Here is a 27,058-nt window from a genome sequence, read left to right as displayed (position 1 = left end):
CTGCTCCTCTCCCTTTGAGTTGCTGTCTTTCTGTGAGTCTATCATCAGCTGCAGGAAATCTACCCGACTCTGGAAGCAGGCTTACGTCAGATCAAAATCACATGAGAACTACCAGATGCTACCAAATCTCTACAATTGTATTACACAATACTGGCTGAAGATCGTATATTTGATCGGTTATATTTACATACCTTCCTGGTGCTAGCCACGCGATTGGACTTGATCTTCTGAAAGACAGCGTAGAAGAAATCTGTGACCGAGGCAGGGAATAGGGATACCTCCATGTTTGCCATAACAGGACCCATGAAGGGGAAGAATGCTGGACGGACAGGAAATGCCACGGTTACAAACAGGAACAGGAAATACCATGATACGTGACTCCAATCCTATTCAATGCACAGCCCTGTCAAGAAACAACTCCTAGGCTCTATCCCTAGACACTTCTGTATCCAGTCCACTCAGATCTCCAAGTGTCCAGCATTTAGGAACTAGAGGTTGGTTCTGGACAGGGCCCATGTGTTTGTCAAATGAGTAGAGCGCAAACCATTGGCAGTGTGGTTTATGTCAGTCTAATCAATAAAATCGATAGCTTCATTTATTAAGCACAAAATGACTGAAAGCTATATGGGGGCAGTTGTACCGACTGTGAGGAACAGTGGGCTGAAGATGTCAAACTTGAGCATTTTCTTGATGTTGGTCACAAAGGGGTCGGAGGGGTTGTGGAGGGAGTCGATGTCGACACTGAATGAAGTACTGACGACCACATCCATACTGTATGGTCCAAAGAACCTGGAACACAACCACACAATCTCTGACCACCAGAATCACAACCACAAAATTAAAGGGGGAGTTCACTGAAATTACAAATTCACCTTATCGTCTCGGAGATAAATACTCACTCCTTTAGTTCAATGGGCTCATCGTTATCAGCCGTCTTCTTCAGATTGCTGACCAAGTTACCAGAGTGCTGCTTCATGATCCTGAGCATCTGAGTTGGGAAGGATACATGGAAAAATATCATGATTGATACGTGGATTAATATGTGCAAAACATATATTAATATCATGTTTGAAACAGGAATTATTTTAATGTTTATATAGCCTGAGAATATACATCCATACAGGATACATTATGTATATAGTCAAAAAATAAGTGACTCCAAAGATGAACTATTATTCTATACTCTGTCATCTGACCACTGAACTTATCGAAGATAAGATCAAATATACTTTATTGTCCCGGATGAAAATTTGTCTTGGATTAATTAATTAAAGTTGCTGCTTCACACAACAACAAACAACAATGAATACACACTATACACATAGTACAAATCACACACACACTCTCACACACACACACACACACACACACACACACGCGCGCGCGCGCGCGTCAGAGTTGTCAGTCATTCATTTATTTGTGTTGTATAAAGGAATGAATGAAAGAAGGAGAGGAGAGATGGGACTGTACCTCTTTGATCCGCCCACTGGTGAAGGAGGGAGACAGGACACTGCGGATCCGTCTCCATGCATCATCCTCAGCGATAAACACGGCGTCATACAGAGGCCCGTTGAGATAGATATTCTAGAAAAATAATAATAATTATAAACTGCAAGATTAACCTACTATTAATAATGCTATAATAACAATGATATTATCTATTTAAGGAGCCCTTATGTTTTTTTCCCCATACAACAACTTCAATTTAGCGTATTACCCTCCTGTTAGTGAAAAGGGAGTTGCATTCCTTGATGAGGATGGTTTTGATCATGGCTGTGTCCATGATACACAGGATGGGCTGACGGCCATCATAGATCCTACAGACCAGCAAAAACAAAGATAGCCTCAATTCTTCGTGGCATTGATTCCACAAGATGTTGGAAACATTCCTTTGAGATTCTGGTCCATGATGACATGATTGCATCACTCAATTCCTGCAGATTTTTCAGGTTCACTTTCAAGATGTGAATCTCCCGTTCTACCACATCCCAAAGGTGTTCTATTGGATTCAGATCCTGGGAAGGCCACTGAAGAACACTGAACTCATTGTCATGTTCATGAAACCAGTTTAAGACAACTTTTGATTTGTGACATTATCATGCTGACATTATCATACTGGAAGTAGCCATTAGAAGATGGGTCAATTGTGGCCATGAAGGGATGCACATGGTCAGCAACAATACTCAAATAGGCTGTGGCATTCAAGCGAATATACCATAGATAGAGACAGACAGACCCATCACAGATCCTGCACTCTTAGAAAAAAAGTGCTACCTAGAACCAAAAAGGGTTCTTCTTCCACTCTCCCTTTGAAGAAACCTTTTGGGTTCCATGTAGAACCCTTTTCCACAGAAGGTTATACAGTACCGTGCGAAAGTAATGGGACAGTGAAGCATTTTTTCTTCTTTTTGGAGTTGAAATGAGAACGTAGAGATTCTCATCTTTTATTTGATGTTATTTGTGTACATATTGGTTTATCATTCAGAAATTACAACACTTTTATGCATAATCCCCCTATTTCAGGCTACACAAAAGTGATGGGACAATTGGCTTGACAGGTGTGTTCGTCAGGTGTGTTCCGTCACATAATTTGTGCAGTCTGCTATTGGTGTCTTGTCAACATGAGGACCAAAGAGATGTTATTGAAAGTCAGGGAAGCCATTATGATGCTGAAATATCAGAAAAAAATGAAACATTAAAACCTTAAACCTACCAACATCAACAGTTTGGAACTTCATTAAAAGGAAAGAAAGCACTGGTGAGCTAAGAAATCGCAAATGGCAAGGAAGACTTCCAGTGGATAACCAAAGAATGCTCACCATAATAAAAAAAAACAAAAAAAACAACAACTGCCCCATAGATTAGGAACACTCTCCAGGAGGTAGGCGTCAATGAGTCAGAGACTACCATCCGCAGAAGACTTCACCAGCAGAACTACAGAGGCTACACTGCAAGGTGCAAACCACTACTCAGCCACAAAAACAGGCTGGCCAGGTTACGGTTTGCTAAAAAGTACCTAAAAGAGCCTGCAGAGTTCTGGAAAAACATGTACCGGAGAAAGTGTGGAGAAAAAAAGGAACTGCCCAATATTCACAGCATACCACATCATCTGTGAAATATGGGGGAGGGGGTGTTATGCCTTGGGCATGTATGGCTTCCACTGGAACTGGCTCACGTCTCCTTTGATGAGGATGAATTCGGAAGTGTTCAGAAACATCTTGTCAGTCCAAGTACAAGTTAATTGCTCCAAACTCATTGGACGGCATTTCACCATACAGCAGGACAATGACCCAAAACATACTGCCATAGCAACTAGGAAATTATTCAGGGCCAAAAAGTGAATCCTATAGAATCCTATAGAACATGCATTTAATTTGCTGAAGAGGAGGACAAAACATCCTAAAAAAACAAACAACAATCGCTACAATATAGGTCTGGCAGAGCATTACCAGAGAAGATACCCAGCGTCTGGTTGGGTCAATGGGTCACAGACTTTTGCACTTTTGCATACAAATACGAGTGCTTAATTTGGACATTTGCATAATGCAAAAGAAGAAAAAATGCTTGTCCCATTACTTACGCAGGGCACTGCAAATGGAACCCATAAGAGTTATTCAACCAAAGAATCCTTTTAGAACCCTTTTTTTCTTTATTTTTTTAATTACATTTTTGCCCTTTCAATGACATGGAGGGAAGACACAATCACTTCCGATTTGAATTCTGACATGTCGTGGCTCCTCTTTATTCATGCAGTTTGAGACGTGCTCAGAGGCAATATAGGAGCCTCAACCAATGAGAATCCAGGATGTTGTCAAACATTGGCAACGCACAAGTTGTGTTTGGGACCATACTACAGAATACTTAAAAGCTTAAAACTTAAATCGCTCAATAACAGATTCAAATTATTAATGTGGAAGCATGAAATTGTTGCTTAGGCAGTGTACTTGCATCAAGACAGATCATTTGTCTTGGTGTATGAGACCATTTCGTCGGTTGGATCGTCTGTGTTTGTGAAAATCGCACAGTGTCCGCCTGGTTTAAGAGTGTATACTGTAGACACTGAGAGATACATATATACATCATAGTTAACAATAACCAGGATCAGTTTAGCAGACTCACCCCCACAGTTTCCCATATTTCTGGAAGCTCTCTGTGTCAACATTGGTGAAACCACCCTGGGAACAAAAAAACGAAACAAAAAAATAGCCAGTTCATAAATGCTTGTCATAAACCTGAATTATGGCTTAGTCTATGATGGCCCTTTTCCACTACAGACCGGCTCCCACTCCTCTCTTTTCGTTTTCGTTCAAAAGCTTTATTGCCCATTTTTCTGGGTAAAACAATTCATATTCAGCTCCCATGGCTTTCACCACAACAACACACATCATGGATGAGTCTACAATGTTGTTGTTTATGGGCTTAATCTCTACAAACCTTCTTATATCCCATTATCGTCCCGAGGAAAGGGATGGGTTTAGGACCAGGAATGCCTAGTTTTTTTTAATATTCCATATGGCCAGTATCCATACCTGGTCAGAACAAATATAAATCAACAATCTGACTTGAAACAAAAGCAAAACGATCAAGTCATAGGTATCATTGAAACTGTTAGATAACTGTAATTATCAATACTATCATTTGTATGTATTATCACAACTAACTAACTAACAAATAATATTTTTTATTAAAACTTCTTACACTACGATCAGAGTGATGAGTAAGGCAAGGAGAGTTCATGTCTCGGTGGAGAAGTACGGAAGGTAACCCATCTTTACAGGTTCAATCGCTTCTTCTGAGTAACCCCGGACACGTCTGCTGAAGTGATTATTTTATCCCGTCATGACACCTGTGTTTCAGATCATGAAACACAGGCGAAAGAGTATGTGAGAGGTGAAGTTGAAGCCATGGCTAGTGAATAATTGAAAGGGGATCCCTGCGCAGAGGGCAAAACTCAGTGATGTTATTGTCGGCCTTTATCTTAACATCCTGCTAATAGTTGCTGCCTGTTTGATCCCTATCGGATTTTAATAGTTTGCAGACCCATTGATTCAAGAAGGACTATGGGGCAAATATTTTTGGGCAAATATTTTCTTTCGAGTAATACTGAATTTTACATATTTGAACTCCTCTAAAAATGTGTTATGTTCTTTACATGTATGCACTTGTTTTATATCATTGGCTCCTAAAAACAGAATTTCAAAATACTAGTTCAAAACACATCACATATTACAGTAATGAAGCAACTGATTAACATGAATACAGTGCTCTTCATAAGTATTGGAAAGAGGAAGCATTTTCTGTTCTTTTAGCTCTACACTTGGATTTGAAATCAAACAATTATTATGGGGTCAAAGTAGATATTCTCAACTTTAATTCAATGGGTTTTTAAAAAAACATTTGTAAACATACTCCCACTATTTCAGGGCTTCAAAAGTATCATATAATGTCCAAATAAAGTACTAATGTTTCGTATTAGGTCAACAATCTGCCTGAAGTCTGCGACCCCACCAGGCACTATCCACTATCCACTATCCACTATCCACTATCCACTATCCACTCATCTTTAGAAAATCATTGACATTTCCACATGGTATTGTGTCATAGAGTAGCCTCCCTACAGCAATATTATCTTGACATTGGGATCCTTTGTCCAAACCATATTTCAGGGTGTATGTTTGGTTGCAGGGGCCCAGGCTGTGTTCTCTGACTGCTCCAACTGTAGTAGACCCTGCAGTGAGGAAGAGGTCAACATGCTGCAGTACCATCAGCCAATCACACACAAGAACCAACAGATTGCCAAGACCTCTATTGCACCATGCACGCACACACACACACACACACACACACACACACACACACACAAACACTGTCTCAACAGCCCCTTCCTTCACTCTCACTGTCTCTCTTTGTAGGTGGGTCAGGCTGCGTATTCAGCCTCTAAGGGGGGTATTGTTGGGATGACTCTACCAATCGCCCGAGACCTGGCACCCATGGACATCCGTGTGGTCACCATCGCACCCAGTCAGTAAACACACACACATACATTCGCACTCTTTCACACACTCCCCCCCCACCCCCTTCCTCTCCATATCAGACAACCTCTCTCTCCCTCTCCTTAGGTCTGTTCTCCACTCCTCTCCTGGCGGGTTTACCTGAGAAGGTGCGTTCATTCCTGGCCCGCCAAGTGCTCTTCCCCTCGCGCCTGGGAGACCCTGCAGAGTTTGCCCACCTGGTGACATCACTGGCTGAGAACCCCATGATCAATGGAGATCAAACTGGATGGAGCTATCCGCATGCAGCCCTGAGAGAGAGTGAGTGTGTGTGTGTGTGTGTGTGTGTGTGTGTGTGTGTGTGTGTGTGTGTGTGTGTGTGTGTGTGTGTGTGTGTGTGTGTGTGTGTGTGTGTGTGTGTGTGTGTCTGTGTGTGATCCAAGGTATACCACTGTGACAGCTCCGATGTGTGTGTTCATGTCTGGTACTCCATGCTCTGCTGTACTGTACGCTCCATGCAGTTTTGTTTTGTTTTGTAAACTGATCCAGTAATAAACTTCTAATGAGTTTGAGTCTCTCCTCCTCTGTGTCTGTGTAAAGTGAGGTCAGTAGGAGCTAATAGGACAAATGAAACAAGAATGAGCCTTATGAGGCAAGTGTACCTTCATTTGTCCTATTAGAAGTGAATAGAACGCCTGAACACAGGAAATGCTAAATGCTAAAGCTCTCATAACATCACACCTGCATCAGTGTGTGGCTTTATGTACATGTCATCCACAACATTTGAGTGAAGGGAAAGGGACACATTTCTTTTGGAATGGAAAGGAGTCCAGGTACAGTATCTTGGTATACACACGTTTGCTCCAGTTTTGTACCCATTGACTCTGACCCTGTTTGTGTAAGAGGCTAGGGCTGACCCATTCTGATTCAAGATGTTTGTGTAAAAAAGGTATTTATTGCATATATTGTCCACTAAAAAGCAGATGATGGTACAAGTGTAAGGGACCAAGTGCTCCAACCTCAGTCTAGCCTGAAGATCATTCCATATCTGAGGAGCACAGCAGCTAAAACGTTCTTCTCAATTCTGTAATCACTTGTAGCACATTAAATAGTAACAAGCTGCAAGTTTGATCGCCAATAAGTCGCCATAAAAGCAATGATGTGAGGTAAAATGGGAGTTTTAAAAGAACTGCTTTATATACAGATGAAATCCAATGATAAGCCCTTCTCAACGTCAAAGAATCCCAACCCACAGACAGATACAAAAGACAATGGTGGGTACAGAAAACATGCCTACAAATGAACTGCAGAGCAGAGTGATAAATCGGGTCTAGTGGTTTAAGAATTGAGGCTGTCGTGTGATTTTAAATTGTGTCACCATAATCACGAACAGGGAGGAGCGTTGCCAAGACAATCTTCCTCCTATTATCAAAGGTGAAGCAAGACATTTCTTTACAAAACAAGTACAAGTCTAACTCGCAAACTGTTGATCACTTTTTCAACATGTATTTTAAAAGTGTATCATCTATCTAAATGCCCAGGTACTTATAATGGGGAACTTGTTCAGTTTGGGTTCTTTTCAGGGTACAAATATGTTGATCATTGTAATCAATATTATGGGATATAGAGAAAAACATAACAGACCTCATGCATACCTCTTCAAATTAAGGTTTACCCAGATTGTTTCTAATCTAACCCATGTGCATACATGTGCCATGTTTTTTCTTCCTCAACTTGTAAATGTAAAAAACACAAACACCACCACTTTGTCTTTTTGTGGTGTTAGGAATACAGACCTCACAGATAAAAATGTTTTGATAAAGGTCATAAACCGAAACGTCGACACAATAAATAAGCAGAGGGAACAATCGTGTGTGCAGGAGTATTCATTTTTTACATACCTTTTCTTCCTAAACTCATCATCACTCAACATAGTTTACAGCTATGCAACTTGTAAAATACAGCATTTCAAACATGACACACAGTTTGCCTTTGAATATGACTTTAATGAAAGAGAATTGAAACGGCAAGTGTAGTTATAGTGGTAGTATGCAGGGTAGTTATTGTGGTAGTAAGTTCGAGATAGTTGTGGATTTCCAGAATTGTCTCTGTGTTGAAATATCTGAAAGAGAAAAATTGTCTTATCATTTGTATAGATAAAATCTAAATTATTTTGAGGTGATTTGAGAAGCCAAAAGGATCATGCTTAGAATGCACTGTAAGCAGATAATGGAGGGCATACCTGTATTTTGTTTCCCTTTATGGAAAGCCCTCTCCATGCTCTCTCTGGCAAACTCCAGGTTCGCCGCCATTACTCTTTTCTTTTCAGTCTTCTCCTTCTCTCTCTCCATTTCTGTCTTCATCCTCTTCACGACATCTTCTGTAATCTTTGTCATCAACTCTTTCACTTCCCTCTCCCTCCTTTCCACCATATTATTTATCATCCCATCCATCTCTTCTCTCATGCGTTTAACGTCATCTTCTTTCTCCTTCAGGATTTTCTCCATCTCTTTCTCGACCACTTCTACTCTCTTCATTGCCTCCAACTCCTTTTTCACCCATTCAATATCCTTTTCTTTCTCCTGTTCATTCCTGTTTCTCTGTCTCTCCTCCTCTGCCCATTTCATCACCTCCATCCTCTCTTTCACTTGTTTCACCTCCATTTCTTTTCCTCCAGGATTCTCTCCATCTCTTTCTCGGCCTCCTCTACTCTCTTCATCGCCTCCAACTCCTTTCTCATCCATTCAAAATCCTTTTCTTTCTCCTTCTCACTCCTGTTTCTCTCTCTCTCCTCCTCTGCCCATTTCATCACCTCCATCCTCTTTTTCACTTGTTTCACCTCCATTTCTTTCTCCTCCAGGATTCTCTCCATCTCTTCTACTGTCTTCATACCCGCCTCCATCTCCTTTCTCATCCATTCAATATCGTTTTCTTTCTCCTTCTCAATCTTCTCCATCTCCCTCTCCATCTCTGTCTTCATCCACTTCACGACATCTTCTGTAATCTTTCTCATCTCCTCTTCCACTTCACTCTCCCTCCTTTCCAACATATTCTTTATCACATCCATCTCTTCTCTCACGTGTTTAACGTCACATTCTTTCTCCTCCAAGATTCTCTCCATATCTTCGACTCTCTTCATCGCCTCCAACTCCTTTCTCATCCATTCAAAATCCTTTTCTTTCTCCTTCTCACTCCTGTTTCTCTCTCTCTCCTCCTCTGCCCATTTCATCACCTCCATCCTCTCTTTCACTTGTTTCACCTCCCTTTCTTTCTCCTCCAGGATTCTCTCCATCTCTCTCTCCATCTCTTCTTCTCTCTTCATACCCGCCTCCATCTCCTTTCTCATCCATTCAATAACCTTTTCTTTCTCCTTTTCAATCTTCTCCCTCTCTCTCTCCATCTCTGTCTTCATCCTCATCTCCTCTTTCACTTCCCTCTCCCTCCTTTCCACCATATTCTTTATCATCACATCCATCTCTTCTCTCACACGTTTAACGTCGCATTCTTTCTCCTCCAGGATTTTCTCCTTCTCTCTCTCCACCTCCTCTACTCTCTTCATCGCCTCCAACTCCTTTCTCATCCATTCAATATCCTTTTCTTTCTTCTTCTCATTCCTGTCTTTTTCTCTCTCCTCCTCTGCCCATTTCATCACCTCCATCCTCTCTTTCACTTGTTTCACCTCCATTTCTTTCTCCTCTAGGATTCTCTCCATCTCTCTGTCGACCTCTTCTACCCTTCTCTTCATCACCTCCATTGTTTCGGTCTCCTTCTCACTCATCTTTAATCTCTCTTCGCTCTTCTTTACCTCCTTCTCTCTCTCCTGCACCACCCTCTCTCTCTCCTCCACCTCCTTCTCTCTCCTCTTCATCTCATTTCTTGTTTTTTCCATCTCCCTCTGGAAAGTCTCCTCCATCTCCTTTGTCACTTTCTCCACCTCCTCCACCTCTTTCGCCTTTATTTCCAACTGGACAATCCTCTCCTCCAAATCCTTTTTGTTATTTTCCTGCGTCTTTTGAATGCGACTGAGTATTGCATTGCATTCATTCACTTTCTCAGTGTCTCTATCCAACACTTTCCTCTTCCTCTCCATATTATCTTTAAGATGGTTGACTATCTTCCTCTTCCTCTCCACCATTTCTCTGTCCTTGTCCACCATTTCTCTGTCCTTGTCCACCCTCTCTCTCTCCTCCTTCAGCCTCTCCTTCTCTGCATCGGTGTGCTCCTTCACCTTATGCAGAAGGTTTTGGGCTCCCTCCACCTCTTCCGCTCTCTCCTCCATCTCCCTCCTCCAACCCTCCTTCTCTTCCTTTCTTTCTTTAGCCATTCTGGCCCTCTCTCTCGTGTGCCTGGCCCGTCTTGATGTCCTCTGTGGGAGTGGGGTGTAGGCTGCGAAAGCTGCCGGTCCTGCTGCCTCCATCATCAGGGCAGCCTGATCCTCTTTACACTCCTGTGGACATACAGTGAACACACTACAGGTGCAGTCTCGAGAATGTCTTCCTGACGCCTTTACGCATACAGCTTTGTGATGCTTAGACAGTAATGACATAATTCATGTTTACATTTCTTTAATTTTCGACGCATTGTCGTTATTCGTGACGCATCAATGACCAATTGATTATCTGGCAATGCAATGAAAAAAGCGTGTGGAAAACAGTCGTTAATGATGTAGTGGAATTTAAATCATGGTATTTTGAAATAACATACCGTTCACCAGAGCTGTTGATTCATTCAGAGACTTTATTCACAGAGAACAAAGCCGGGTCAGGTTTGCAAAGTTGAACACACTTTTCACTTCCGTTACCTGTCTTTTTATAGACTTCACATAGGTCAACAACCTTCATTCAACAAACGTCTACTTCCTGTTTACATACACCAATAATATTCAAGAACTACATTTCGTCATCCCGGGGCTACGCCCCCTTTGGCTTGGCGCCGATCAGTCTACTGTAGAGATCAATTGATCTAGGCTGTTTTCTAAAGCCCTTTTGTCTTGGCTGTTTACAACTGTGTTTATCACCCATCCATCCTGTCCCCAGATCACCTGATCATGTTTACACAGCTGTATACCACTCTACTTCAAAGCATCCATACCCCCTAGTCAGCCCCCACCTAAGTGATCTCACCCCTCTGAGATGTTCCAGGACCATCTGGTGTCCTTGTGACCTTTTCCCCTAGGTGTGGGATTACTAAGGCTAGTATTTGTCTTTAAATTTACTATATATTCCCCCCTTTGGGACTTAATAGTCCCACATCAATGACACAGCAATAAAACATATAAGTGATTTCAAGACAACATACATAGGCGACTCACAGAAGTAAACATAACCTGTATGACATCAATCTACATCAATCTATTAGCTCCTGGGGACACGCCTCCTTTACAGGTGGGGGCGAAAAACCCATTCTTTCATTAGGGAAAATTCCCCCACGGTTCTCACCATATCCAATCATTGAGCAACCACTTTACAGGTCTGCAAACGAGCACCCGTCCCCATGAGCAACAACTAAACTACATTTAAATGATTACACAAATTGTTAATAAAAATAAAACAACACACAACACATCAACCTATAATGGGACTTTATGTCCAACACAGGGGACCATCCCCTGTCTCTGATCCATAGCCATCCCATTGTGTCTCTATGCATACATTCAACATGGTCATTCTATCAGTACTACACACAATAATTGTCACACATAAGACTTTAAAACACGTCAATGTCCATTCAAATTGTCAATATTCCCAAAGGGAATATAGTCCTTGTATGGCCAGGGTTTCGTCTTTCTTGAGGATTGTAGCAATGCTTCTCCCATGTAGGTGTAGCTGTTAGCGCTGGCTAGTCCTGGCTGGGAGTGTAGACGATCTCGTCATCATCGGATGAGGGGGCAGAAGACTCACTGCTGCCTCCCCAGTCGAGAACAGGATATAGGTCTAGTTGGCCTCCCATTCTGTTGAGTGCCATTGGAGCTATCCCTCTGGTTACACTCATCTGCTTAATTGTGCTCTGTATAAAAAAGGATCTCAAAACAGGCATTATACAACAAAATAACAGTCCTAACACTACAATCACTATCACAACCATTATTCCCATTTTCGCCAACATTCCTCCCCATGATCCTAGGATGTTGTCAAACCAGTCTAATTTCCCAAAGTCTGTGCCCTCATTCCTTCTGTGCTCCTGTACGATCTCACCCATTCCTTCGTCTTCTTCTCTGGTTTGCCTGAGTTCTTGCCTCGGGACCCTGGTGCTGTGGTTCTAGTGGTACCAGGTTAGGCTCCCTCGATCTTGTATTGCAGTGGGGGTGGCTCTCACTACCTCGTACAGTCCCTCTCTCCTTGGCTCGTTCCACTTCCTTCTGAAGACTTTGATGTACACCTGGTCTCCTGGAGTTCTCGGATTGGGCAGGGGTGTCTCCGGCTCCAGCTGCTTGTCTTTTTCCTGTGAACATATAACTTTGTGTATCTCAGTTAATCAATTCATATATTGTATCAATTCTATCTGGCGTTGTTCAAGCGGTGGTCCTTTGTAAGGTCCTCTTATTGTTAGCAATGGCATGGGTCGACCCGTAAGCATTTCATGCGGTGTTAAATTCGTGTTTCTGTTAGTCTGCATGCGATAGTTCATTAATACAAGTGGCAAGGCATTTACACAATTAAGCTTTGTGCTGGCACATATCTTATTCAGCTTTGTTTTGAGGGTACCATTTATTCATTCTACCATTCCTTGTGATTGTGAATGGTAGACACAACCCAATCTTTGCATTATTCTTAACTGCTGTATGACTTGTTTCACAGTTTTCTGAATACATACTGCACCATTATCTGAGCTAATCTCATTAGTTATTCCAAATCTGGGTATTTCTTCTCTTGTTAGAAATGTAACCCCTGTTCCCTGCTTCTACCCATCTTCTGAATCTATCTATATCAACAAGCATGTATCTCTTCCCAATTACCTTTTTTATCATGTCTCCATATTCCATTACCAAATTTGTAATTTAAATGTTTTTAATAAATTAACCTATAAGTTTAAATGCATTTTCTACCATTGCCTGTACATAGGGTGCCCAATACCCTTGGATTTTTTATCTTTCTCACAACTTCCCCCCTTGCGCAATGGTCAAAACCATGCGCACCAGTGATCAAAAATCCCCAGTAGCCCAGTAGGCGCTACTATAGTACCCTCATATGATCTCCACAATCCTGTAGAGTCCACCTTCGCCCCCCTTCAGAGCCACATGGATTGCTCAAATGGCCCTGCAATCCGATGCATGCGTATCATATCCTCTAGTTGCGTTATTGGTTCTATTTAATTGATTATCTGACTTTTCTTTCATCTGAACCTGTTGTTCAACCAATATGGCTACTCCCTGTGGTATATATTATTTTTATGAATTCCTTATCCGCAAAATGTTTTACCAATGGGTTACTTGTTTCTTTCCAAATACTTTTTAATGTGGTTCTCATCATTGGTCCCAAGACTCTTGCTCTATACCCTTTATTTACCATTTATGACCCATGATGAGCAGCATTAGGTCTATTATACCACTTTTGTACGAATTCTAATTCATCTATTTGTATAGCTGCTCCCTGTTTTCCCCTATAATATATTGTGACATTAATGGGACAACCAGATTTTTGGTTTGCTCCTGCCAGATTTGTTCTTGGCAGGAGTTGCAATTTAAGTCAAATCGTGGTCTCCTTGCATCTGGCAATTGGGCTTCAATAAATTTTCTCCATCTTAACCAATTTTGCTCTATTTCATCATTTATTTCCCTTAACAAGTAAACATTTGCGCTTGCAGTTATTGGTATTTCTTGTATCTTTATTACCATATTATCTACATATACACCTTCTGGGGAACACCATATTTTCATCCCCAGCATGCATATTGCATCCCTCCCCAAGAGATTCACCGGAGTCCGGTCAGAGATCAGTATGGGCAGGGTTGTGGCTCTATCTCCTATCTTCTATTTGAACCTACAGCATTGGTTCTTGATCAGCTTCTGTGGTTAATACTGGAAGCTAGTAACCATAATTTAGTCCCCTATATGGATTGGCCGGTCCTTGTGGAGGCCTCTGCTGTTGCTGACTATAGCCCTGTTTACTATTCTCCCTCGATTTCGGATTAGTACAATCCCTTTGGAAATGTCCAGCACATGTCAGATGGACCTTTTGGGTTTGTTCTTTGGAACCGTCCTTGGGGTCTCTTTCTGCCCTTCCCTGGCTTAAACTGCTGGGGCTGCTGCGTATGCACCTGAACTACAAGTACGGTGGGTTGCTCTTGTCCCTGAGGTCTCAGCACTGGAAGTGGTTCTGGTATGGCTCTGTATGGAACTGGTTTCTTGGTTTCGGCGCCCATTACGCCTTGTTTTCGTTTTGTGAGTTCCCCCAGCTGGAGCTGTGTTAACCTTCTCTGGTCCCCCTTTTCTTGCTCCTTTAGCCTTGACTCATCCTTGTGTGTTTTGGACGTGAGTCCCACCACATCCTCTAACCTGCTTTTCACCGGAGGGGACATGGCATCTACCACTGCGGTTCTGAACAGAGTTGTCATCAGTGGGTCTCCCTCTGGGTCGACTTCAGTCTCTAGTTTCCACTTCTTTGGTTGCTGGTGCAGGTATGTGGCAGGATCCTCAGTCTCTCCCAGTGGGTCTCCCTTCAGGGTCTTAATATCCATCCTTTGTGGATATTCTTCTCTCAGGGTTGTCCACCTCTCATTTCTGGTCTGGTCAAATGACATCCCATCGGCTCTGGTATTGTCCTTTGCTTCTTTCAGTCCACAGCTTATGAGAACGTCTTCCATCTTTGCCTCCCCCAGTACCTTGGCCAACAGGGCTATGAGGTCTCCCACCGCCAGCAGTTTCCCTGCAGTCTCTTCCTCAAGGCTTCTAATCCCTTTACCTGCTCCATCATGTATGTTAAGTAATCCGCTAACTATTCCCTGCACATCCTGCATACCCCAGGGCACATAGTGTCCTTGATTTCCTTTTATCAGGATGGGGCAATGATATCTATCTGGGTGACCTATCTTTTCCCTATTCCTCAACTCTCGTTCAGTATTCCTGGATCTTTCCTCATGTCTTCTCCTAATATTTCTCTCTTACTCCGGCTTCCAATGGTTTAGTCCTCTTCTCTTGCCTTGACTCTGACCTCCACACACCTTCTTCTAATTTTGCATAACAATCCAGCTCTATAGGGCTTCTAGATCCCTTTCTCACTTCACTTCCCTTCTCTTCTTTTAACATTGCTTCTCCTTCTGTTTTGAACAATTTTAACATATCTATTTCTCTCTTTCTTGACTTTACTCGAGTTTTGGGGTTTCTTATCAGTGTTCCCATTTCCTTACCCACTGCAACATCAAATGTCCCTTCTTTTGGCCACTTAGTATAATTCTTACTGGTTAGTTTTTCCCATTTTTCTGACATCTCTTTTATTTGGTTATTTAAAAGAGGGTTTTTATTCTCTAATATTTCTACTGGAGTTACCAGGGTAATCCCTTTCTCCATTTTTCCTTTTGCAGTAATTCTTTTTTAGGGTTATTGTAAAATGTCTTACTTTTCACTCTTTTCTGTAATTTGTCAAAAGAGAACAATATTGTATTATTGGTTATCTAGGATTCTACTGTATAATTAAAGAAATATGTTAGGCAACCACTTTGGACTCAACTTGAGATATCCTAATCACAATTGGTGTCTTACACCTTGGGAATCAAATATAGATATAACCAACAACTTATGTACTTGCATGTATGTATATGTGTTTGAGAATGTGGTTGTATGTATGACAATGTATGAATGAGTATGTGTCTATATTGGTATAATTATGTGTATGTGTCTATGTCTTTATGGGTAAGACTCATGTACGTGTTCCACCACGGAGGCCAAAGGTCCAGGGCGATCTATACAAATTTTCTATACTAAAAGCACGAATTCTGCTTACTTTGTTTTTGAGCTCATTAAATTTGTATAAATTGTCCGGTCCCCTTCTCAACGATAGTTCACGATGCGAGCCTTATTTATCCATCCTGTTCGTGACGCCAAATATGTAGTGGAATTTAAATCATGGTATTTTGAAATAACATACCGTTAACCAGAGCTGTTGATTCATTCAGAGACTTTATTCACAGAGAACAAAGCCGGGTCAGGTTTGCAAAGTTGAACACACTTTTCACTTCCGTTACCTGTCTTTTTATAGACTTCACATAGGTCAACACCCTTCATTCAACAAACGTCTACTTCCTGTTTACATACACCAATAATATTCAAGAACTACATTTCGTCATGCCGGGGCTACGCCCCCTTTGGCTTGGCGCCGATCAGTCTACTGTAGAGATCAATTGACCTAGGCTGTTTTCTAAAGCCCTTTTGTCTTGGCTGTTTACAACTGTGTTTATCACCCATCCATCCTGTCCCCAGATCACCTGATGATGTTTACACAGCTGTATACCACTCTACTTCAAAGCATCCATACCCCCTAGTCAGCCCCCACCTAAGTGATCTCACCCCTCTGAGATGTTCCAGGACCATCTGGTGTCCTTGTGACCTTTTCCCCTAGGTGTGGGATTACTAAGGCTAGTATTTGTCTTTAAATTTACTATAATGACAGATTTGAGAAGCACATTTCTTCAATGGTGGCCGCATGGCATTCCTGTGCAGGTGACAATGGTCATTTTTCAAAACGACAAGGATATTTAAACACCTGATTATTTGTTTGGTATGCTCTATGGCCTTGGCTACAGACCTCATCGAAGTGACACTTCGATATCTTAGGGTGCACATATCACGTCTTGGTCTAGCGGATAGGAATCTGCCTTTTAACGCAGGGCGGCCCGGGTTCGATTCCCGTCATGGTAAATGATTCTTGTAGAAAAATAAAATGAGTCACAACGTGTGCAACAGAACAGTTCGAAATCTCTTTACATTTGCATCGTCATGAACATGAGTTATATCAGGCTAGCTCATTTTTTCTTTGTTCATTTTAAGTGTAGAAACAATATTTCGTTTGTGACCATTTTTTTCTGCCGTTTTGACAAGTCTCATGACTAAAGAACACACGGCTGTCTGCTGAAGGACGCTTGACTGTAGATTTTTGCTTCGTGTCAAAAGCACTCCCTGACGCACACTTTTTCAAAGCAGGTGAATTCATCAGATCTGTTTGAAACATTGCATTTCATCCAGTCAATACGACTGCTTAGATACTCGCAGCACAGTTGCCCCCTATAAATTGCCCATGAGCGCGGAGCTTGTCTTTGTCAATGTAACAACTTTGCTCCATCAAGGGGAGCCGCCGGTTCGACGCCCCTGTAAGCACGTGTCTCCAATTTGTAGCCCTATGGAAAATTAGGCCTAACTATTAAAAGTTCTTTGATTAATAAATAGGAACTAATAAATAGTATAAATAGAATAAGTTCATTAATAGAATACATAGGACTTAAAAAGGGTAAAACTATTACTATGTTTGATATTGAATAGAGTTTCATGGGTTAAGTTCATGTATTGAATTATTTACCTGATGTAAAATGTATTTTGTTTTCTTAAATACTGTGTTCACAATGCTGGCAATATTGTAAAGGAATTTATTTTTGATTTCTGTGAGAAAAGATTCAAATGTAAAGTTTGTGCATTTTGTTTATTTTCATGAGCCAATGAAAAAGTGAGATGAAGGTCAGGTGTCAGGTGGATGAGAAGGAGAAGTTAGATTCGGGATGGCGAACGAAGAGAACGCATGGAATGTGCTGCTGTGCTGAGTAAGGTTAATATTGTGGAAATAGGTAGCCCACTTATTTCTGTGTTTAGAACAAGGTAATAATGCGAGTGCACAACCCGTGCATCTTATAAGTTATTACGTTCGGCGTATGACCTGTTTTGGAACAATTTCTCTGCAGAGGAGTAACCGTTCCGACGGTCAACCACCTGGCTTAGCCTAGCCTACAGTGAGAGAGCTAGTTTTTCTTCGGAGGCTTATGGGCTGTGTGTTCGACCAACACGGGAGTTCAAAACGTCGATAGCCACCGGGAGAGACAGTAGTACCAAAGAGTCCTGCCGTTGGAGAGAACTACCCCGGTTGCCGAGAGAGGAGCTTCGCGAGGCTGCCGGCTTAAGGAACTGGGAGTTTGGTTTTTGTCTTCTAGCTCGTGAGAGTGAAGGAGCCGCCATTTTAGGTGAGCTACAACGCACGCAAGCTACACGCGCCAGGCCTGCAACGCACTGGACTTTGGTATTGTTGTCGTAGTTATCATTGCCGGCTTTAGAATAGGTTTTATTTCTTTTCATTGAGGTTTACAGTGTTTACCATTTACATTTGGATATTTGTGTGTGCACGTTGTGTTACTGTATTTCATTTCATGCAATCTATTTTGGGGATTTAATATCAGTGAAAGAAGACTGATTTGAATAAAATAACAAAAGACATGTAATTGGTGGGACTGTGTTAATGTGAACAGACAAAGTAAAAATACAATAATAGTTAGAGATAACATTTTATTTAAAGAATTCAGGTTAGCCACCCCTATTAATTGCCCAGACCAGCAAAGGGGCGCTACAAATTCCTTTGTTTTTCTTTTCCAGGCAAGCCACTGTGAGACGCCTTTACGCATACAGCTTTTCGATGCTTAGACAGTAATAACATAATTCATGTTTACATTTCTTTAATTTTCGACGCATTGTCGTTATTCGTGAGGCATCAATGACCAACTGATAATATGGCAATGCAATGAAAAAAGCGTGTGGAAACAGTCGTTAATGATAGATTCGAGAAGCACATTTCTTCAATGTTGGCCGCATGGCATTCCTGTGCAGGTGACAATGGTAATTTTTCAAAACGACAAGGATATTTAAACACATGATTATTTGTTTGCTGTGCTTTATGGCCTCTGCTACAGACCTCATCGAAATGACACTTAGATCTTAGGGTGCAGATATCACGTCTTCCCAAATGGTCTTTAGGAGATTAAGTGCTACGTGGGCGAAAGTGCAAATATAGGCCTGCCTATATAAATAGATAATAACAATTTTAAGATAAAAAGAAAATGCTGGGGACATGTAATAAATTAGTAATACGCATAGTGATAAGACAATTAGAGATAACAGGACGTAAAACCCCCATAATAAAGTGGCCATGCGTAAGTGTTGTGATATATTAACAAACATTTTAGAAAAAGGTAGACGGTAATAAGTGCTGATGTCCTACAATTCGAGAAAATCACACACTATATATACATACATATGTAAACCACACACAGAGACACAAATAAATATGAAAGTGATGAAGTATAATACATGCTGTAGTATAATAAATACAAATATATATATATATATATATATATATATATATATATATATATATATATATATATAATATACACTCAACAAACACTTTATTAGGAACACCTGTACACATTCTCATGGTGGAGGTGGTGTAATGGTGTGGGGAATGTTTATTTGGCACTCTGGGCCTGTTAATACCAATCAATCATATTGCTTGAATGCCACAGCCTATTTGAGTATTGTTGCTGACCATGTGCATGCCTTCATGGCCACAATTTACCCATCTTCTAATGGCTACTTCCAGCATGATAATGCACCATGTCGCAAAGCAAAAGTCGTCTAAAACTGGTTTCAGAAACATAACAATGAGTTCTGTGTTCTTCAGTGGCCTTCCCAGCCACCAGATCTGAATCAAATAGAACACCTTTGGGATGTGGTAGAACGGGAGATTCACAGCTTGGAAGTGCACCTGAAAAATCTACAGCAATCGCGTGATGCAATCATGTCATCATGGACCAGAATGTCAAAGAAATGTTATAAACATCTTGTGGAATCAATGCCACAAAGAATTGAGGCTGTTTTCAGAGCAAAGGGAGGCCCTACCGAGTATAGTATAGTGTTCCTAATAACGTGCTCAGTGAGTGTGTATATACAGTGCGGGAAAATAAGTATTCAACACATCAACAAATGTTTAATTCAACATATTTCCATTGCAGCCATTCACATGAAATTTAGATCAGACATAGGTATTAACTCAGTAAAACTACTCAGCTAAAGAATTTGTGACACCAATCTATAAAAAAAAGTTGTGCAATTCTCCAGGGGAAGGAGAAGGACTGGAGAGTAGGGGGAGCCCAACGGGCCTGCCGAGCCAGAGAAGAGCCACTCCAACAGCAGCACGCTGTCCGGCTGGCGGGACAACATCATCTTCATCAACGAGGTCTTCCACCAGGTACAGCTGACCCTGTATCCCTTGCTGCAGTGTTGACAGGAGGCTGCTGCTGAGGTTCCTCCACTGCTGCACTGCCTCACACATCCAGCAGGGGGCAGCAGCAGAGCAGCTCAGGGCTTTGCAGCACAGGCTGGATTTTTCCTGCTCCTCCTTTGTGGACCTGTCAGCATAGGAGCAGAGGGACACAGCACAGAGCTCATCCCACTTAGACACAGTCCGTCTGGGGTAAGGACAGACACACTGATCTCTGATGAGGAGGAGGGAGGAGGATTTCTCATTGTACAATGTACGCTCCCTCCTCTGTCTCCCCTCAGCTCCAGCAAAGCCCTCCTCCTGCAGCTCCTGTACCTGGTCCCTGTGGGAGGTGAGAGGGGGGCGGTGAGGCGTGCTGTGTCCCTCTGCAGTGCCCTTGGTGGAGAGCTGGACCTCAGTGAGACTACAAACCAAAGTTATACATAGTTAGTATATAGCTGGTATATGATTCCAATTCTCAGAATGAGCCATGAATCAGGAAATTTGGTGTTTCACATAATTAGCAATGTTTTTTTAAATTGTTTTTTAATGACTGCCATGGGAGTGGCTGTGGACAAAATCTGCAATGGCCCTATATCCAATTACATTTTTGAAGTCCCTCTCTATCAGAAGAGGTTTTATGTTCTCATCTTTAAACCCAGATGAACATGTATTTTAATCTGAACTGTCCTAGTCTATTAAATATAACTTGAAATGGTGACTGACTACTGCTTGAGTTTGTTTTGTGTGAATCTGTAATGACACCAACTCTCATTACAGACCATTATTGACCAATAAGACACTTTACTACATTTCTATTTCTATCTCTCCACAGGACGAAAATCATTCCTATGGGATTTCTCATAGAGTGAAATAGGGCAGATTTCTTGACAGATTTCATGTTGACAGACATCAATAGCAGACTCCAAAGTCACTAGGTCTCAACTACCCAGCTGAAGCATATTGAACAACACTTATTTATTTGTGTTCTAATGGCCTACTCTATGTTACTACTCTAACTCTAAGCCAGAGCTAACTTCGGAGCGTGCTCTCCATTTTATTAACCAAAATGCCACTAATTGAAAACAGGTACGGTCATGTGAATCTAGGGAAATGGCACAAGAAAGACGCAATCCTAGCAACGACAATTGTCAATAGCACTAATTATTCTGCTCTGCATTTAATGCGTTGTTTTTAGCACTCAATGTTATATTTATTTTGTGTTTGCGTGTCTGTCTAATTTTTGGGCTGTCTAATTTATTTTCTGTTTGTGGCTGTCTAATTTTGGTTAGATACACTTGAAGGAGGACAGTACACTAGACGTTTACTTAAGACTGATGTAATATTCAAACTGTCTCACACTACAGGTATTCAACATTTTCTTCTCTCTGTTGTAGCTCCTGTAGGTGTTTACTATGCCCTAACTGATATCAGGACTTTGGCAGAGGAGATGGATAAATTGGCTAATGGTACTACGTAATCACGAGAAATATTGGGAAATGAGACTAATATATAATAATATATGCAATTTAGCTACCGCTTTTATCCAAAGCGACTTACATTGCAGTGAGTGCATATTTTTTCAGTATGTATGGTCCCAGCAGAAATATAACCCACAACCTAAGCGTTGTTTGCGCCAAATTGTCAACATTCTAGAGCACCAAGGGCGACTTCATTTTGTAGCCAATCCAAGTATTATTGCTAGGTGAATACCACATAAAACACTTGGCACTCCAGGTGGTGAGTGTACCGGAATTCTTTGGCGGTGAGTGAGTTAAACGCAGATGACGGTTCAAGATACAGCATCAGTAGACAAACATGTTTTGCAGCGCTCACTCAGTCCTGTACATGATGCTCATGGTGTCAACTCAACATATTGTATGTGTGAAATAGGACAAGCAGATCTCACTCACTAGTAAGATGAGGAAAGTGGTTCTTTTATATTTCCTGTTGTTACTTTTATATTTTTTCATGTTTTTATTATTCATTTTGGTAATTCTTGATTATTATACTTTGTTTAAAAATAATCAAAGAGGGGACTGTTGGAATTGTACAATATTCTATGTGCCTCTCGACCTTTCACCTAGTGATACCATGCCATAACCAGTACACAATGCAGAGACATGAAATCAGATGCTAGGGAATGGGGGGCCTAGGACCTGTAGCCCTCCAAGGCCAAATTCCATTGCAAGTCCATATATTCTAGTAGTAGTGTTACTATACTGGTACAGAGTACACAGTGTGTCTTTATTCTTGATGTAAAGTTGGAGGACATTACATATGAATTAGTTTAGTTGTGTTTACTTAATGTGGGGATGAAATATGTTCCTCTGACACTAGACACCAAAATCACTACTATAGAGAGTGAAATGTTTGATTCTGTCTTTGAGATTCTTATAGCCCAATTGTGTGCAATAATATCTATTTACTAAAATCTGATCTTGAAGAAAGATATTTTTCTCCCTCTTTACGCAGTCTTGGATATTGCTCTGTTAAAGAGAAACAATGTTTCTTCTGGAACTTTTTCAAGTTTAATTGTGGTATGATTTCTGAGTAGTTTCTTGACTATTAAAGTGATTCTACGAGATAATTTCTATAATCTCAGCCTACAGTTCTCAATGTAGCGCTAATGAGTTGGAAACGGGTCCCTGTTACATGCCCTCAGTGTGGTGCGTATGTGTGTGGATTCCACGTAGACCAGTGACATCGACACACTTAACAGTAATGCTGCTTCTAAAGTTAGCGATGATAAACTAGGGAGTCTGTGGCTGAATGAGATAAAACAGTGATTCAATTGATTATATTTGTACAAACTATGCATTGATAATTCAGACACAAAATAAGAGGTTAGATAATACAGAAATAGTTATTGCCATATCCCGTAGCTTCTCTTTAATGATTCATTCATAGATAGTGACAATTCAAATAATTTGAAAATATGTGGCTGCACTGTTACTAATGCTATAAATGCAACACATGCTTATAATGTGCAAACTGAATTATAAACCCATTATAAAAGGAAACCTTAGTGTTAAGTGTCACCAAAAGAAAAGAAAACACAGAGACATTAAATCAATTTGAGATACTCTATCAGTCATTTATTTGCAAATATATGTAATAAGTGTCTGTAAGTAAAGACAATGAGACTCCTGTGGCCCTGCATATCAGAGAGAGAGAGGGGAAAGGGAGAGAGAGGGGACATAACAAGAAGGCATGTGAGGTTATTATTTAAACTTTAACTAGAATACTTATTGGATTTCACTGAAGTATCCTTTGCGGTTACCGATGGAGTCTGACCCTGTGGAATTCCTAAAAACGAAAGAGAGAAAAAAAGAGAAAGAGAGGGGGAGGGGGAGTGCAACTTTAGTGGTAAGAATAAAATTACTTCCAATCATTTAAAATGACTTATTCCGATTACTTAATAGCAAGTGTGTGTGTGTGTGTGCCCCCTCAGAAGGACGCCATGAGAAGCTGAAGGTGGTGCTCCAGGAGGCTCGAGACTCCAACGACCAGAGACTCCGTGTTGAAGTACCAGGGAACCTCCTGACCAAACATGTCGTCCAGAAGCATCATCAGCCCGCCCTGAGGTAAGGCTCTGAGTTACTGCTAGTTCACAGTACTCATTTAAACTGAACAATAGATTGGATGCTAAATACTAGAGAGAAGGAACAGTAACAACATCAGAACTTGTCTGTACCTTCAGGTGCAGCAGGCATCTCTCAGCCTCTGGTTTCATGTTGCTGGCAGGCAGGCAGGAGTGTAGGAGAGAGTACAGACGCTCCACAAAACCACCAGGTTGCTAACAGCAAACATAGGAGGAGAGAGCAGAGAGTCATATGAACTTGTCAACAAAGTCACCCTGTAACAGTCTTCAGTATAAGAACAGTACTCACCACCACCAGGGGCCTCCCCACCATCACCCCAAACAGAACCAGCTCATAGAGGATGTCTATGAGGTTGACATGGCTAATCTAACAAAAGACAAAAACATTTACAACAAAATAGCAATGATATTAAAAAGAAGGACCCAATACAGGCACAGGTAATCAATGTGAGACTACTGAAGTGAATGAACTAACCTGATGTTCTGCCAGCTCCATCTCAATGTCACCCTGTTTGGAGGGATCACTCAGGTACCCAACAAGGTCATCATAGGCACGGATGAACTGTGCCTCGTCCTATACAGAACAAGAGAGACAATGTCAGTAAACGGTTGTTACATTTTCTCTTGATAATTCACTCTGTTGGAGGAAGCCAATGTCTTACCTTGTGATTGGCCTGAACCAGTGCTCCCAGCAGGACCTTCCCAGCCACGTACAGCTGGTTCTTGCTCTGGGTGGAACTGCGCAGGGTCTGGTAAAGGGGGAAAAAATAGTGAAACACCATCTGACAGAAGACAGAAGAGAGAAAGCACAGAGAAAGGGTGGTTGACTCACTGTGAAGGCCTGGCGTAGGGTGGTGACCCTCAGGGCAATGTCCTCAGTCCTCTTGGTGGTCAAATAGAGGCTATGGGAGAGAATGACGCATGTAAACCGGTGGAGTTACTAAGTGATAATATGGTAAAGGCGTGATAATATGGTAAAGGCTTAAGTGTTAAGTTTGACCTCATAGCAGTTCTGGCCCTGTGGCTCAGGATCAGTGTACTGCTGCTGAGCGGGTGTGGAGAAAGAGTCAGCCCCCGACCACGCAGTGGAGGACAGCTGCCCATCCGGTCCCATACGCAGGACGGTATTCACCACAGAGATGTCTGTCTGCTACTCACAACACACACACATACACACATCTCTTTAGCTAAAATGCATGGAGGTGGCTAGCAAGCTAGCTAGTTCAAGCTAAAGGTAACTCTTAGCAACGCCCTTAGACACTGTCAACGGGTTACTTAGCCACCTAGCAGCTAACAATGCTATCATTGCTTCTAACTGGCAAAATAATCATTGCACACACAATTTGTGAGATATGTGTCTCCTGTAAAATGTAATTAAATGTCACATACCCTCTTCAAAGTCGCTGTCGCTTTCCTCTTCACGATCGCGAACCTTGCAAAAAAGAAAACACGAACAACCCGTCATAGAGACGGCAGACCGCAGTCCAGCACTCGCGCAGCCAATCCTGAAAAACACCGAGGCATTTTTCAGTCCGTTTTGCTCAGAAAATCAGCAGGTTTGTGTCGATGTGAACATCAACTGAAGTCTGTTGTTATCTGGAGCGGACTGAACATTCCATAGAATGTTGCTAATGTTCTATATTGAAAGGTTGCATAGCAACACACCGTTTTGAAAATAATGAGTAATAATGATGCATGACATGTATCATGAACACTTTTCAAAAATGCGTTACCATGTGACCTCTAGAAATAGAACATGAGCAGCCTTCTATGTTTGATCCAGCGCTACGCAGCAACACACCTCTGATGATGTTGACATTGACGAGACCCAGCTAGTCTTCTGAGCGCTAGCATTACTACAACACTAGCATTAGCAACGAAAGGTACTGAGAAACGCAGGTTTGGCTGCGGGAGTGCATGGATAGCGGACTGCCATTTCTACGACAGGTTGTTGTTCCTGTTTTCTTTTTGAGAGTACAGCGACTTCGAAGCAGGTATGTCACGTTTAATTACATTTTACAGTAGACACGTGGTAAACAAATGCATCTGTGTAATGGCATGACTGTTAGTCCGTCAGTAGCAACGGTGGTAGCATTGTTAGCTTTAGCTTTAACTAAGACTGTGAGGTAGAGGAGGCCAGACTAGACCAGCTATTCCACTTAGACACAGTCCGTCTGGCGTAAGGACAGACACACTGATCTCTGATGAGGAGGATTTCTCATTGTACAATGTATGCTCCCTCCTCTGTCTCTCCTCAGCTCCAGCAAAGCCCTCCTCCTGCAGCTCCTGTACCTGGTCCCTGTGAGAGGGGGGCGGTGAGGCGTGCTGTGTCCTTCTGCAGTGCCCTGGGTGGAGAGCTGGACCTCAGTGAGACCACAAACCAAAGTTATACATAGTTAGTATATAGCTGGTATGTGATTCCAATTCTCAGAATGAGCCATGAATCAGGAAATTTGGTGTTTCACATATAAGCATTAGCAATGTTTTTTTGAATTGTTTTTTATGACTGCCATGGGAGTGGCTGTGGACAAAATCTGCGATGGCCCTATATCCAATTACATTTCTGAAGTCCCTCTCTATCAGAAGAGGTTTTATGCTCTCACCTTTAAACCCAGATGAACATGTATTTTAATCTGAACTGTCCCAGACTATTAAATATAACTTGAAATGGTGACTGACTACTGCTTGAGTTTGTTTTGTGTGAATCTGTAATGACACCAACTCTCATTACAGACCATTATTGACCAATAAGACACTTTACTGAATTTCTATTTCTATCTCTCCACTGGACGAAAATCATTCCTATGGGATTTCCCATAGAGTGAAATAAGGCAGATTTCTTGACAGATTTCATGTTGACAGACATCAATAGCAGACTCCAAAGTCACTAGGTCTCAACTACCCAGCTTAAGCATATTGAACAACACTTATTGGATTTGTGTTCTAATGGCCTACTCTATGTTACCTAGTGATAGGTTTGGGAATTGTTATCTGGGTTTCGTTCTTCCTGGTACATCATCTAGGACTACCTTCTGACTATGTACAACACTCACACACACATGCTAGATATTCTGCCTGATGGGAGGGCAGGACAGTGATGTCAGGTTTGTGTGGTCATTTGATTGTTGTTGTTGTAATGGCTTAATTACACCTTATTTGGCTCTGTTCTAACCTACCACTCTAGTCTTACACACACGTTGCTGGGGAAATGGCACAAGAAACACGCAATCCTAGCA

General features: G+C 41.6%; 1 pseudogene across 1 annotated transcript in view; it reads right to left on the bottom strand.

The window, feature by feature from the left end:
* Nucleotides 1–27,058, bottom strand: part of LOC310824128 (cytochrome P450 3A27-like) — a 65,123-nt pseudogene that overhangs the window by 19,059 nt on the left and 19,006 nt on the right. Inside the window, exons 5-8 of the transcript in view lie at nucleotides 1,718–1,817; nucleotides 1,471–1,584; nucleotides 900–988; nucleotides 654–789 (exon numbers count right to left, since the gene is read on the bottom strand). The product of the transcript in view is annotated as a cytochrome P450 3A27-like (transcript). The remainder of the gene's footprint in view (nucleotides 1–653; nucleotides 790–899; nucleotides 989–1,470; nucleotides 1,585–1,717; nucleotides 1,818–27,058) is intronic.

This window comes from Argentina silus (assembly GCF_951799395.1).
Source record: "Argentina silus genome assembly, chromosome: Y".
Classification (NCBI taxonomy): Eukaryota; Metazoa; Chordata; class Actinopteri; order Argentiniformes; family Argentinidae; genus Argentina; species Argentina silus.
This window is presented reverse-complemented; position numbering and strand designations above follow the sequence as displayed.